The sequence below is a fragment of the Amblyomma mixtum genome, chromosome 9 (genome assembly GCF_055824585.1).
Source record: "Amblyomma mixtum isolate Tamu chromosome 9, ASM5582458v1, whole genome shotgun sequence".
Taxonomy (NCBI): domain Eukaryota; kingdom Metazoa; phylum Arthropoda; class Arachnida; order Ixodida; family Ixodidae; genus Amblyomma; species Amblyomma mixtum.
Window position 1 is genome coordinate 68,826,135 of NC_143020.1, and position 11,972 is coordinate 68,838,106.

Sequence of the window (11,972 nt, forward strand, 5' to 3'; positions counted from 1 at the left end):
TAAAGAACGGTCACTGAGTGACTGCAAGAAGCCGCGTTCTCTGTACAAATTCAATAAATCACGCGTTAATTGCACAATGCAGATCCGCTTTCATCTTCCTATGACGTTTACCTCTCAATTTTGTCGCGGATCCCTTGCAAAAGAAGGGGCGCGTAAAAGACTTTCCACGCAAACATGGTTGCAACCGCCGTATATTGTATAAAACCTAAGTGACGGCCTGAACTAAGGACTTCCCTAAAGAATGCGTTTGGCTGAGCTTTCTTTCCGCCTATTCCGCGTTTTAAACCAGATTGGGCCTCTGGCCTCACTTGATGACAGTATTGGTGGTCCCCAAGAAGGCCATTATTTGAAAGGATTGGCTTCGCCTATACGCCAATAGATACGGCACAAGAATAGCTTTCTCTTTAGTTAGGAAATGAACGTGGGAGCATTTTTCTATGGCATAGTACGGCGAAACACGGAGTATTAGTTTATTCCTAAAAATATGGCATATATAGCTACGGTTGCGAAATTGGGTATCAATTAAAGTAGAAGCTGCCATTTCTCAACCAATATCGCGAGTGGCATCGCAGAATATACGACGCTTAAAACCAGTCTTACGAAGGACCAAAAAGCAGTGATATCGAATACAAACATCAGTAACTGGCATTTAGAGTGCAAAGTTTATTTTGAAAAAAAAAATGCTAATATATTGCAGTGGTCACGAAGCTTTCTTCAAACCTGGTTTGAATATCAACAAGAAAAAAAGTTTATTCCTGCGGTGTACATGCGCCACTTCCTTGTCCCTGTGCCGATGGAACAGAAACTCAAGGCAGGAGCTCCCACTTGACCCGAAGCTTGTCGTCTTCAACAAAGCCGCCTTTCCGGAGATCCGCCAGCAAAAACGACGACGTCACGAGACAAACACCTTCATTGCTTGAAGTTTTGGGCTTTCGGTAATACTTCTTAGAACGGAATGTTTTAACCTCGACATTACGTTCGGAGCCTCCCTCCGGGTGCACGACGCTCAGCTTGATTCTTTGCTCGAATGGCCACAGAACAACGTCGTCCAGGTCGCCTTTGTGCAGCGTTAAGCAAATATGCACAGTAAACGAGTCGTCTTTTTTACTGAATTCTAGGCCTGGTGACATGCAGTAACCACGCAAGTACACTCTCTCGTTGTAATGCCAAGCACGGCCTTCCTTCAGCGCTTTCTCTTCGAGGGATTTCACACCTTTTTACAAAAAACTCGCACCGCGTTGCTTGCAGCTGAGCCAGTGTATGCACTTTTGTGATGCGCTCCAACGTCTTGTGACCATTCTTCCTCCCTTCTGTTCTGGCTTGCGCCAGGGCAGCTGTGATTTGGCAAATGCTTCCTGCAGTTTCCGTCCTGACATTCCCCAGCTGATCTGTCAGTTCTTTTTCTAATCGGTTCACCCCTGCGGAAAGATTGTTTACGGCGTCGCTGCGTGTCGTCAAACATTCCTTAATTTCCGCGTTTGACGCTAAAATTTCACGCAATGTTTCATTCAAGTTTTGAGGATTTCGTACAGCAGCTGCCACTTCTTGCCTTAAAGCTTCCTTGAATGTGTTGATATCATGGGACATTTCATTCAACCTGTCACCGTGTGTGCTATTATCAGCAGCGATTCTTTCCAGACAGCCCATGATTTCTTCCGCCTTCTTTTCAAATGCTTGGCTGAAAGTAGTAAAAGACGCGTTTCCATCCTTGACGACGCAGTTGCTGTGGGTTTCCAACGAGGCGTTAGTCATCGAGCCGCAAGTTCCCGATCTGAGGTGGGCGCACACTTCACTGCAGAGGACGCTGATCGAACACTTTGGGCAGCAAGTAGAATGGTGCACACATTCCGGCTGGAAATGGTGGGCTATCATGGAAGCAGCCGTCACATGTTGGCAACCCCGTTCTGCATTCCAGCACTTGACCTGCAAGGAGAACAAGAGTGTATCCATTGAAATCACTAGTACCTCACCAACGATAGATTTTTTTAAATTTTTGTTTTTAAGTCAATTCCTTATGTGAATTCATGTCAGCATTTGGTTGTGCACAGGGGCAGTAGGGTCTTATAGATTTGTTCTTGAAAATCTGCAATTATATATTTGAAACACATGAAGTGCAAAGACACTGTTGCATTTTCACTTCTGCGCTAACCTCACTCTGACTCATAGAAGTGTAATACATGAACTAAATTACACTGTTATATATATATCTTCCTGTACCCGCTGTCACGATTTTAGTTCTCCTCATGCGCCCTCATTTTGGACCACCTGCGTACGTACAAACCAGTGCTGCCAACCCTAGGGATTTTACCCTAGCTATACAAAAACTGGACGTCATTTAGGGTCAAAGGAATTTTTTTGTATAATCTGGGGAAATTTCATTTGCTCGAAGAGTTCTTTTTTTTCTCTCTCTCTCAAACTGGGAACACAGTACCAGCTTTTCGTTGTTTTTGCTCTACAACTGACGGAGGCCCGCACCACACTGCCGCGCTCGATTAAAGCCTGTTTCACATGCAAGTGAAAACGCTTTGTTGCTGCAGCGCAAAAGCTTTTTAGAGCCATCGCGGTGGCTCAGCAGTCAGACCGGCGATATTCCAACGAGTTAAAAGTTTTCGCCGCGCTGCGCAGCTCAATTCTGAGTCGCTTGCATGCATGTGAACCAGCCTTTACACGCACGTAGTCGGATCTGTATGGTCCCTGACGTGGCCAGTGGCACCCACTGCTGTGATCTGGCGTGCCACCGCCTTCCCTCACACGCACGCCCCTTACTCACGCTGTATTTGGAGCTCACTGCACGACGTCAAATTCCTATTTAGTAAGCATATATGCATGTTTATATTAATAATTAGGAAAGAACAAGGGTGCCATTTCTTTGATAAAGGAGCGCCGGGTAAAAAATCTTAGCTAGTCTAACTAAGGGAACAATTCCCAGTTCACCCGCAGCGGTGGCACGGCGGTTATGGCGCTCGCCTGCTGACCTGAAAGACGGGGCTTCGATCCCGGCCTCGGCGGTCGAATTTCGATGGAGGGAGGAGAAATTCTAGAGGCCCGTAGACTGCGCGATGTCAGTGCATGTCAAAAAACCCTAGGTGGTCGAAATTTCCGGAGCCCTTCACTACGGCGTCCCTCATAGCCTGAGTCGCTTTGGGACGTTAAACAACAATAAACCAAACCAATCAAACTTACATCAGCCACCCTCTAGAGAAATCGCAGCAAATGAACAAGCAGCTTTTATGTCGCAGTTTCTGCGCACTCCTCAAGCGACCTCCAGGCATTTTGTACGTGGTATCCTTCGGCTGAAGTCTAAACCAACTCAATATGAGGGGAAAAAAAATTCATCTAATTCCACATGCCGATGCATGTTTACTAATATCTCGTGTACAGTGAAAAAATAACATACACGATATAGAGAGTTTCATTTGCAATTTCCAAGGAGCGCTACGGTTTATCTTGTAGCTTCATTTAGAAGTTCTTCATTTCAGATCATTTCAAATTTACAGCGCTAACTTGCTTACCAACGTCTGGTAATAGGGTAGCTGCATGATTAAACATGTTACTGAACTACGCATAAATATACATTTTTTAACAATTGAACACTATTTTTTGTGTCTAGGGAAATCTAAGGATTTTTTGTTTGCAAATTTGGGGAGAACTGGCTCATGAGGTTGGCAGCCTGGTACAGACGTACATCGCAGTAAGAAGCAGCAGAGAACCACACTAAACAGCACCCATGTTTAATTGCGCGCATAAGCTGCATATCTGGCCGCGTTCAGACAAGCTAGCAACATAGGGTATCGTGCTCTCTCATGTTAATCTGGGTAGCAAACGTTTAAGAGGTGGTAGACGGAGACGGCGGCATAGTAGAACAGCTGCGCCTCTTGGAACTGCAGTCAGAGAAACGCAATGACGAGGTTGTTCTCCAGTGTAAGAATGTGAATTTGTGTTGAAGAAATTGCTCTTGAATTATTATCCCACTTGCACCTATTTTTATGACAGGCAGCACATGCATGCTATTGTTTTTTCTTTTGTCATGCGTTCTCTAGAGCGAAGCGAAGATTTCACCCCATTTGCCAAAACGTTGCTCGAGTGCTTGTACTCGTCAGCGCACAACTCGCCGCCATATGTAGCGCAAACCTCGGCTGTTCCGCAGACAAAGATAATGCAGTTCCTGACGAAGCATCAAGCGCACGGTGCCGATGGCAAACATTTCTTCATGGCCCGGACGAACAACAAACCATGAGGTATTGAAAGCGCCCCTGGCGGGAAGGGATGGTAGCAGCGCAGCTTCGCTCGTTGAGGCGATAACAAGATCACCAAGTTATCGAGATGGGTCAGCCGGATGTGCCGACGCCCCTTCGCTCTTTTCCGCGCATCTGCTGATAGAGCGCGCTGGCATGCTGTTTTTTCCCATTTCGGCCACCGCTCGAGTGCTCCGTATTACTTTTGGGGCACCTGGGGTGCGATTACGAGTCGCGCTCAATTTTTGTCAATTTTGAGACTGTGACGTCAAAATGACGACACCTCGAGACGCTGACCGCGGACTCAACCAATTAGCAGCGAGGTTGCGATGGCTAGTAGCAGGGCTCAACCCCGGAAGCATTTTTTATGCACAATAAGGGATCGTATGCTAACGTTTTGCTGTAAACACGCCGTTAATAAAATGAACACGGTTTTATTTTGCTAGCAAACTATGTTTCAAACTCAACGACATGAAGCAAAACAAGAAGCGTCCTCACTTTTGCAATTAAATTTGCTCTTCAGTCACTTTAGCTGCCGCGAGGGTACGCTGATTTTGGAGAAGCGTCGGCTAGGTGGCGTGAGCTGCCATCCGATTCAAAGGATTTTCAACCTTATCCGTCCAACCACATCGCCCACATACTCAGCCATCGAAAACATGGCAGCCAGAAAAAAATCAGCTGATTCGACGGCTGTCCTCCTTTTGTTTACACATTATGTGGAATCAAGGTACTGTGCGGACGTCTTAAGTGCGCGGAAAAATTTGTTTGAAGGCAGTGACTGCTACACGTCTGCCGAGATCAATTAGCAAGGAGCTCTCGGCTCGAAAACCGACGAAGGCAGCTTTAAGGCAAGATCGCACTAGCGAGTCGGAAACGTCACGGGACCGATTTCAGTCAATTAGTTACGGTTTCTGAAACACTTGTAAAGCGCGGAGGGAGCGTAAAATATCGATTTAAACCTGTCGCGCGACCCCCCCCCCCCCCCCCCCGCCGGCTCGCCAGTGTGAACCCGCCTAGTCTGTGCTCTCAGTCGTATCCATGGCAAATGTGTGTAAGGGCGATGGGTGGTTCTATTTATTTTGTTGAGAAAAGGCTGTGGCTAGAGTTCCGTCCAGACGGAACTACAATTTGCGCTAGAGTTCCGTCTAGACGGAACTACAACTTGCGCCAAAGTTCCGTCCAGACGGAACTGCATGTAGGGATGGGGTTCCGTCCAGACGGAACTGTATCTGACACCATACAGTTCCGTCCAGCATTATCTGCCACAAGAGTTGTGTCAAGATGGAATTAAAGCTCGCGTTAGGGATTGGGAAACCAGTTTGCTTGCAGAGTTTTGCATGTCCATTTAAAAAAGTGGCAATCCTGTTCCGCCTAATGTGTGACAGGATATTCTGCAGCATCATTTTATTTTCCAAGCAGTCAGTGAGTAAAACTCTAGTTTGGGCGAGTTGGTTCATGATGAAATAAAAACAGTCAGTCCTGTGTTTTGTGTGCCTTCTGTGTCCCCGTTTCTTGCGCCATACCAGTTTTTATTTAGTCAGTGAGAAATGGCAATAGATCGAGTTTTGGCTTGGGTTAGTTGGTGCGTTCGCATGATGCTTGTTGACCGTTTGTGTACGTCTTAGTCTTTTTCGCGCTGCGTCATCTTGCGGCACAAATAGCGACAGGGCTTCACATCACTTCGCGAAGAATTTCTGCACTTTGCTTCTAACAGTGTCATTTTCCCGATCCTGGATGCATGCACGGAAATTATACCTTCGAGGATGTAACTAAACGCAGTACGCGGACAGATATTTTGGTGCCGTATACATGCGTAGAGAGAATATCTGCATACAGCTTGGTCAACTGGTTGTTCCAGACGCAAAGGAATGCTTTATGTGGGTAGAAATAACCCATTTTGAATAGTATGGGCCGTACGGACATTAGACAGTTTTAGTTTTACGTACGTAGAACCTTAACGCACGTAAAAGTGAGCAGTCTACGTAGCGTATGCTCGTGTCACTTCGTACAGTTTAGCTACACGTACGGGACGCAAACTGTGTAGATTTGCCATAGAACCTAAAAAATGCACTATCATGTTGAGCCGCGCCATCTAGTACAGATAAAAAAAACTAATTTTGCTTAGTCGAGCTGCTTGGAGCGGAGCCAGGCGAAGCCGCAGTGCGAGCGGTAAACACTTTCCCCCTGTCTTCTGACAAACGTTGAGCGATTTTATTCCAGCGAACTGTATGTTGCATGTTATCTTCAAAGGGACTACATTCTTTCACGCCCCGCATCATATTTAAATCATCGCTTTTCGAGAAGCGAAGGCGCGCTCGTGTCCCACTCATGTTGACGACGTCTGCGTATGGAGCCAAAACGTGCACCGTTTTGCTTTTCCCGCTGACTGTGCCGAGGGTCCCGCGATATCCCGCTAGGTTTTGAGCTTCGCGTGGTCTAGCGAGACCGTCGGCACACTGGTTGCTATGACGACCATAAACGCTTCTCCGTCAGGGTTAGGAGCTGCTGAAATGGATTTCTATCTGGAAAACAAAAGCTAGTTCTCACCTAAAACGTCATGCGAGAGCAAGAATGGACCAACTGAAGGCAAATACAGCAGCTTGCAGCACGATACCACGTCGAGGTATTAGCGACGAAGCTGTTATCGTTATGAAGCGGGCGGGCACGGCGCCGCCATCTTGCCAACGCCACGTACGCAAGCAACGTGAAGACCGCAACGCAAAGATCTGAATCTCACGTACGTCCGTGCGGCCGACACAGACACTTCACGTTCTGCGCATGCGCACTGGTGACCCGTAAGCGCACTACTTACGTGAACCTTCTGTGTACGTGAAACTAAAACTGTCTATTGTATGGACGGAACTCTAGCTGCGGTAAATATTCTGTCTGGACGGAACTGCAGCAGCAGCAAATGTTCAGTCTGGACGGAACGCTAGACACTCCGTTGAGAAAATACCAGGCGACCATGAATAATCACACTGCAGCAACTGCCGATATACGGGGGCAGACCGGTGCAGCTGCTGGGAGCTTGCAATCTCATTGCGAGAAATGAGAGCCGGCACGCCCGGTCACTGTGGCAACAATCGCTCTCTGCCTCGTAACCACTGCCGCCCGCTTGGGGCTAAGCACTTGATGTCGGTGTTGTTGCCGTTTGTCACAAAATTCGGCGCATTTTTGAAGCAAACAAAGAAAAACAGCGCCGCGCGGACGCGTCTCGCGCCAGGGGAGGAGGAAACCCCCCGCGGAGCGCCTAGCCTGTGTGCGTGTGCTTTCTCTCTCCTCCACCACCGCTCACCGCCACGGCGTGCGCCGAGGGAATGAGTCATGCACTAAGATTTCTCTGGAACATCCGAGTCGCTTCTACAGAAGAGGGGGAAGCCTTGCGTGCGCTAAGACATGTCCCCCTCCTCTGCACTCGGACGTCGGCTACGCCGCCACGACGGCGCCACGCTAGAACACGCTGGAACCTTCGCGAAACAACTCCTGACTTTAACCAATGAGGACGCGCGGCCGGCGAGAGAAAGGAAGGGAAACAGCACGGGAGATGCTAAGCGTATGTGCGCACCTACTTTGGCGCGTAGAACAAACAGACGTGGAAGCGAGCCTGTAAAAGAAGGCGTTGGCCGCTATCAGTCAGTCCGGACCGCCTTTAAGCTTCGGAGAAGCGCGCCCGTTCGACTCCCGGGGAAAACACCACTCGGCCAGCCACGGACCAACGAGGCAACGTTCGCCAGTCTGCGGGACGGCATCGTCGTGGAACTCTGGTCGTCGGACTGCCGCAGTGCCCGGTGAACAAATTGTGTTTTGTTTGTTTACCTCTCTCTCGTGCGTTAGTGCACTTCAGGTGCAATGTTGCCCTTGTACTGCATTCTCTCTCGAGTTTAACTTGCACGCGTTGCATTGCTCTGTTAATCACTTTGTATGTGCTTGAACTAGTGATTGTGTAATCCTCTGTTTCGTCTCGTTGCTATATAAACTTTGTTTTGTTTGTGAACCTTTGGCTCCGACCCATTCTCTGGCTTGCGACCGGCGAAAGCTGGGCACCGAACGCCCAAAAACCTCTTGTCACTTGGTGGCTGGTCTCCGCTGAGTTTGCCAAGCTGAGTCGAGGGCATCTCCTTTGAGTCCGAGACCGCTGCCCCCACACGCTCTAAGGGTGTCTGGGAGCTTCCCACGTAAAAGTGCGCGAAGTGTGGGTGACACCGTTCCGTTCGGATGATGCTCGGATGACGCCGCCTGGGATACTGCGGTGGCGAAAGTTTATGCGAAGGAAGCCCTCCTCCGCCGTCGCCTTGTCCTGGGGGTCTTGTCGGAAAGCGTGCGCCTTCTGCGATGAACTTTGACAGTGGTCTCCGCAACCCGCCGCAAACACTTGCTCACAGTCGGTTGGGCTACGCCAACGTTTACTTCATTTCCTACGGTGCCTTGAAACCCATCGGCGGCGAATAAGCACAGCGCGCACAGCGCTTGCCGCTGCACTGACCGCGCACTCACCCGCACACCTCCAAGTTCAACGGAGAGTTCATCGCACAGCCATTGTGCAGTCTCCTTACTATGTCAAAACGTCGAAACAAGTCCCGCAAGTCCAAACCGTCTTCACGCACCCTCCTGCACCTTTGCTCGCGCGGCCACCGGCGATGTAAGCACCCGCCATTTTTAATGTCTCAAACGGTTTGGTTTGGTTTATGGGGTTTAACGTCCCAAAGCAACTAAGGCTATGAGAGACTCGGTAGTGAACGGTTCCGGAAATTTCGACCACCCGGGGTTCTTTAACGTGCACTGACATCGCACAGTACACGGGCCTCTGCAATTTCTCCTCCAAAGAAATTCAACCGCCGCGGCCGGGATCGAACCCGCGTCTTTCGGGCCAGCAGCCTAGCACCATAACCACTGAGCCACCGCGGCACCAAACGGTTTGAGACCACTCGTTTCAGCTGCACAAAATCGTCTCAGTCGGCTCGCATAATTAGGTAAGCAACGTCAACACTTCTGCACGTTTACTACGTCACCCGGTGACGCAAAAAATCAATATGGCCGCTGGTCACGGCCGACCAATAGGAACGGAGCAAATGAGGCGTTTTTTAGCGACTCGCAATCGCGCCCCTGTACAACAAAGGAGGGAAACTTTTTGGTAAGCACTCAGGGCGAGGGGTTCCGTCTGTCCATTTCTTGCCCGCGTGTAGCAGTACAACTTCTATTGCAAACTTTACAAGGGCGTTTTCTTGCCAAAAAGAAACGGGGAACGATAGTACAAGACAAAGAAAAGGGCGGAAGTTTAGTGACTAACCTCTCGTCTCTGCAACTCATCTAGAGGAAAGTCCCTCCAGTCGACGTCCTCTTCGTCGTGCCACTCGTAGCCATCGAGAGGACAAACGTGCAAGCCTTCGTGGACGCACTGCTCGTAGCACGAGTCGCACAGCACGTGCATGCAGGACAGCAGTGCGGTCCTCTTACGCACCAGACCGCAGGCACTGCACACCCTGTTCGTCGGAATGGTCTTCACGAAACTCAGAGGCCTCCAGTCGAGGTCTGGGCTGAAGCCGACGAGCGTATATTGCGTAGCTGCAGGAGGCATCACTCTTCACGTGCGCTCGCTTCGACGCCGCCTGAAAAAGTGGATTTTTCCGCTCTCGCCGTGCGGGCTCTTATCTATTTCCTTTTGTCGTCGGGGCGACTATCAGAGCGGCATCCGCTGCCTCTCGCGAAAAGTATTGTCTGCTGCGCCCGTTTGGCTGTCGTTATCTCTCGAGCTGCATTCACAAGCTCTTCTATATGTAGCTGTAATCCAGGGGGCTTTCTTTCGGAAGGGTTCGAGCGAATAATGATTTCTGTTCCGTGGCTAATGGCCGAAATTAAATTTCGCAGCGCATTAGAAAATGAGGTACTCGATATGAATCGCTCCAGGCGCTGAGTGGCTATGTCATTGTAACATCGAATGGTAATGTTTCACTGTTAAAACTTGTCCGCCGAGGTGCGCGCGTTCGAGATTCGCGGGTTCCAGCCCGTCTGTGCCGGTGTTTCGACTCCAGCGAAAGCTCCAACTTTTCTTGCAAAACTATCCCGCTTTGCGTTGAAAAACAAGTGTTATGATCGGCGTCTCGCAGTGCCCTACACGAATAAAAAACCGACAGAATTGGTTTAGGACTTCATGGCTGATATATCCTTCAGGATTTATTTTTTTTAACTACAATGTTTCTTAGAAAGCTGTGCAGCTTTTCTTTGTAGCCGTATGGCTGCGCTTGGCTGGACACCAGTGAGTAATTACTCAATTCTTACTAATCTACTTCACCTTGATGGAATCTCCTCCCCAAGTGCAGGGTAGCCAACTGGGCATCGCCTGGTTAACCTCCCTGCCTTTCCGTCCTTTTCTCTTTCTCTCTTAAAGCATCCTGCTGGTATTTTTATGAATTTTTATGGTATTTTTATGGTTTTTTTATGAATTGTTTGGTCCTTGCGAAACAGTTTGTTCTTTGTGAAACTGTTAAGCGCTCGAAGCACTAAATTACTTGCAGCCATGCCTACAGCAATGCGATAAAAAGGCTCCCGTGCTGGAAGTTTCATGATTGAACTGACCACATTGAGAAACTGCGGATTGGTGTGAAAATTAGGTGCTGTGTGTAACACGTAGAAGATTTGGAGTTTCCTCTGGCATGAATGTTCGCGTTATCTCAAACGCCTCTGGGAAATGCTCATCCCCAAATACAACGTGAAGAAATTAATGAAGTGTTCATTTTGTTGCGTAATTTTTTATTTGCGCCACTACCCAGGAGGCTATGGGCAGTCGGTACGGGTACAGCATCAGAACACCCGCCGCTTCGTGCACTAACAGCAGAAAATCAAGTCGAAGCTGTTTATATTGGGTTTCTTACAGACGCTGATATTGAATACGGCTTTTTGGCGGTCGTGCTGGTGCATGAAATCAAGTGAAGGAAACAGCGCAAAAGACAAGGAGACAACATTTCATTTCTTCATTTACTTCTGTCCCTATTAGGCTCTGTTATACTCCGACTTAAATTGCGCGGCACTGCCACGTCACGTTGGCCGCAGCGAGACCCTCTATAGTCAGACGCCGCTGGGCCTAGTGCACTGCACGCTTTCGGGCCGGCCCGAAAGCCCGGACCCGGCCCTGCCCGCGGGCCGGGCTGGGCCGGGGCATGATCTGTGTTGCCGGGCCGGGCCCGGGCCTGAAGTTGCGGGCCCGGGCCGGGCTCGGGCTTAAAGCTGCGGAACCGAGCCGGGCTTGGGTCTAATAGGGGGGTGGGGGGGAGGGGATGTGTAAGATTGCTCTATCTTTGAAACCAGTTACCCCAGGAAAAAATCCGTCTTTTGCCGCCGACATCGATCTGCCTCTCTACAAAGAGCAATACAATCGATTTTCGGAAAAGAAAGTACTGGACGCAGTTGTCCTTATTGCCCCCTTAACACACAGCTAAATGGTTTGCTCTACTTCGACACGTGTCTGCCTTTAAAGACTATCGAAACTCAGCAGGAATCAGCGCCGAGTCACAAAGAAATACTTGGTCGTCTCAAAAGCGCCTGCGAGTAGAAAGGAAATTTCGGGGCAATTTGCTGCTTTGAGAGTCGTTCCAATGTGGTTACACTACAAGAACTGTTTTAACGCTGGAATGCACTACAAATCCGATCGATAAAGAACACTAAGAAGGCTACATGAACCACTGAAAATAAAGAGGGTCCATGCAACAACTAGGATATGATGCTGTAGCGCTTGCTAGTATT

At 49.1% G+C, this 11,972-nt stretch overlaps 1 pseudogene across 1 annotated transcript; it reads right to left on the reverse strand.

Annotated features, from left to right (window-relative positions):
- Positions 1 to 622: 622 nt before the first annotated feature.
- LOC149329551 (uncharacterized) lies at positions 623 to 9,832 on the reverse strand (annotated as a pseudogene). The gene is made up of 2 exons (XR_016285576.1): positions 9,523 to 9,832; positions 623 to 1,923 (listed from the first exon to the last, which is right to left on the reverse strand). The product of XR_016285576.1 is annotated as an uncharacterized LOC149329551 (transcript).
- Positions 9,833 to 11,972: the final 2,140 nt, after the last annotated feature.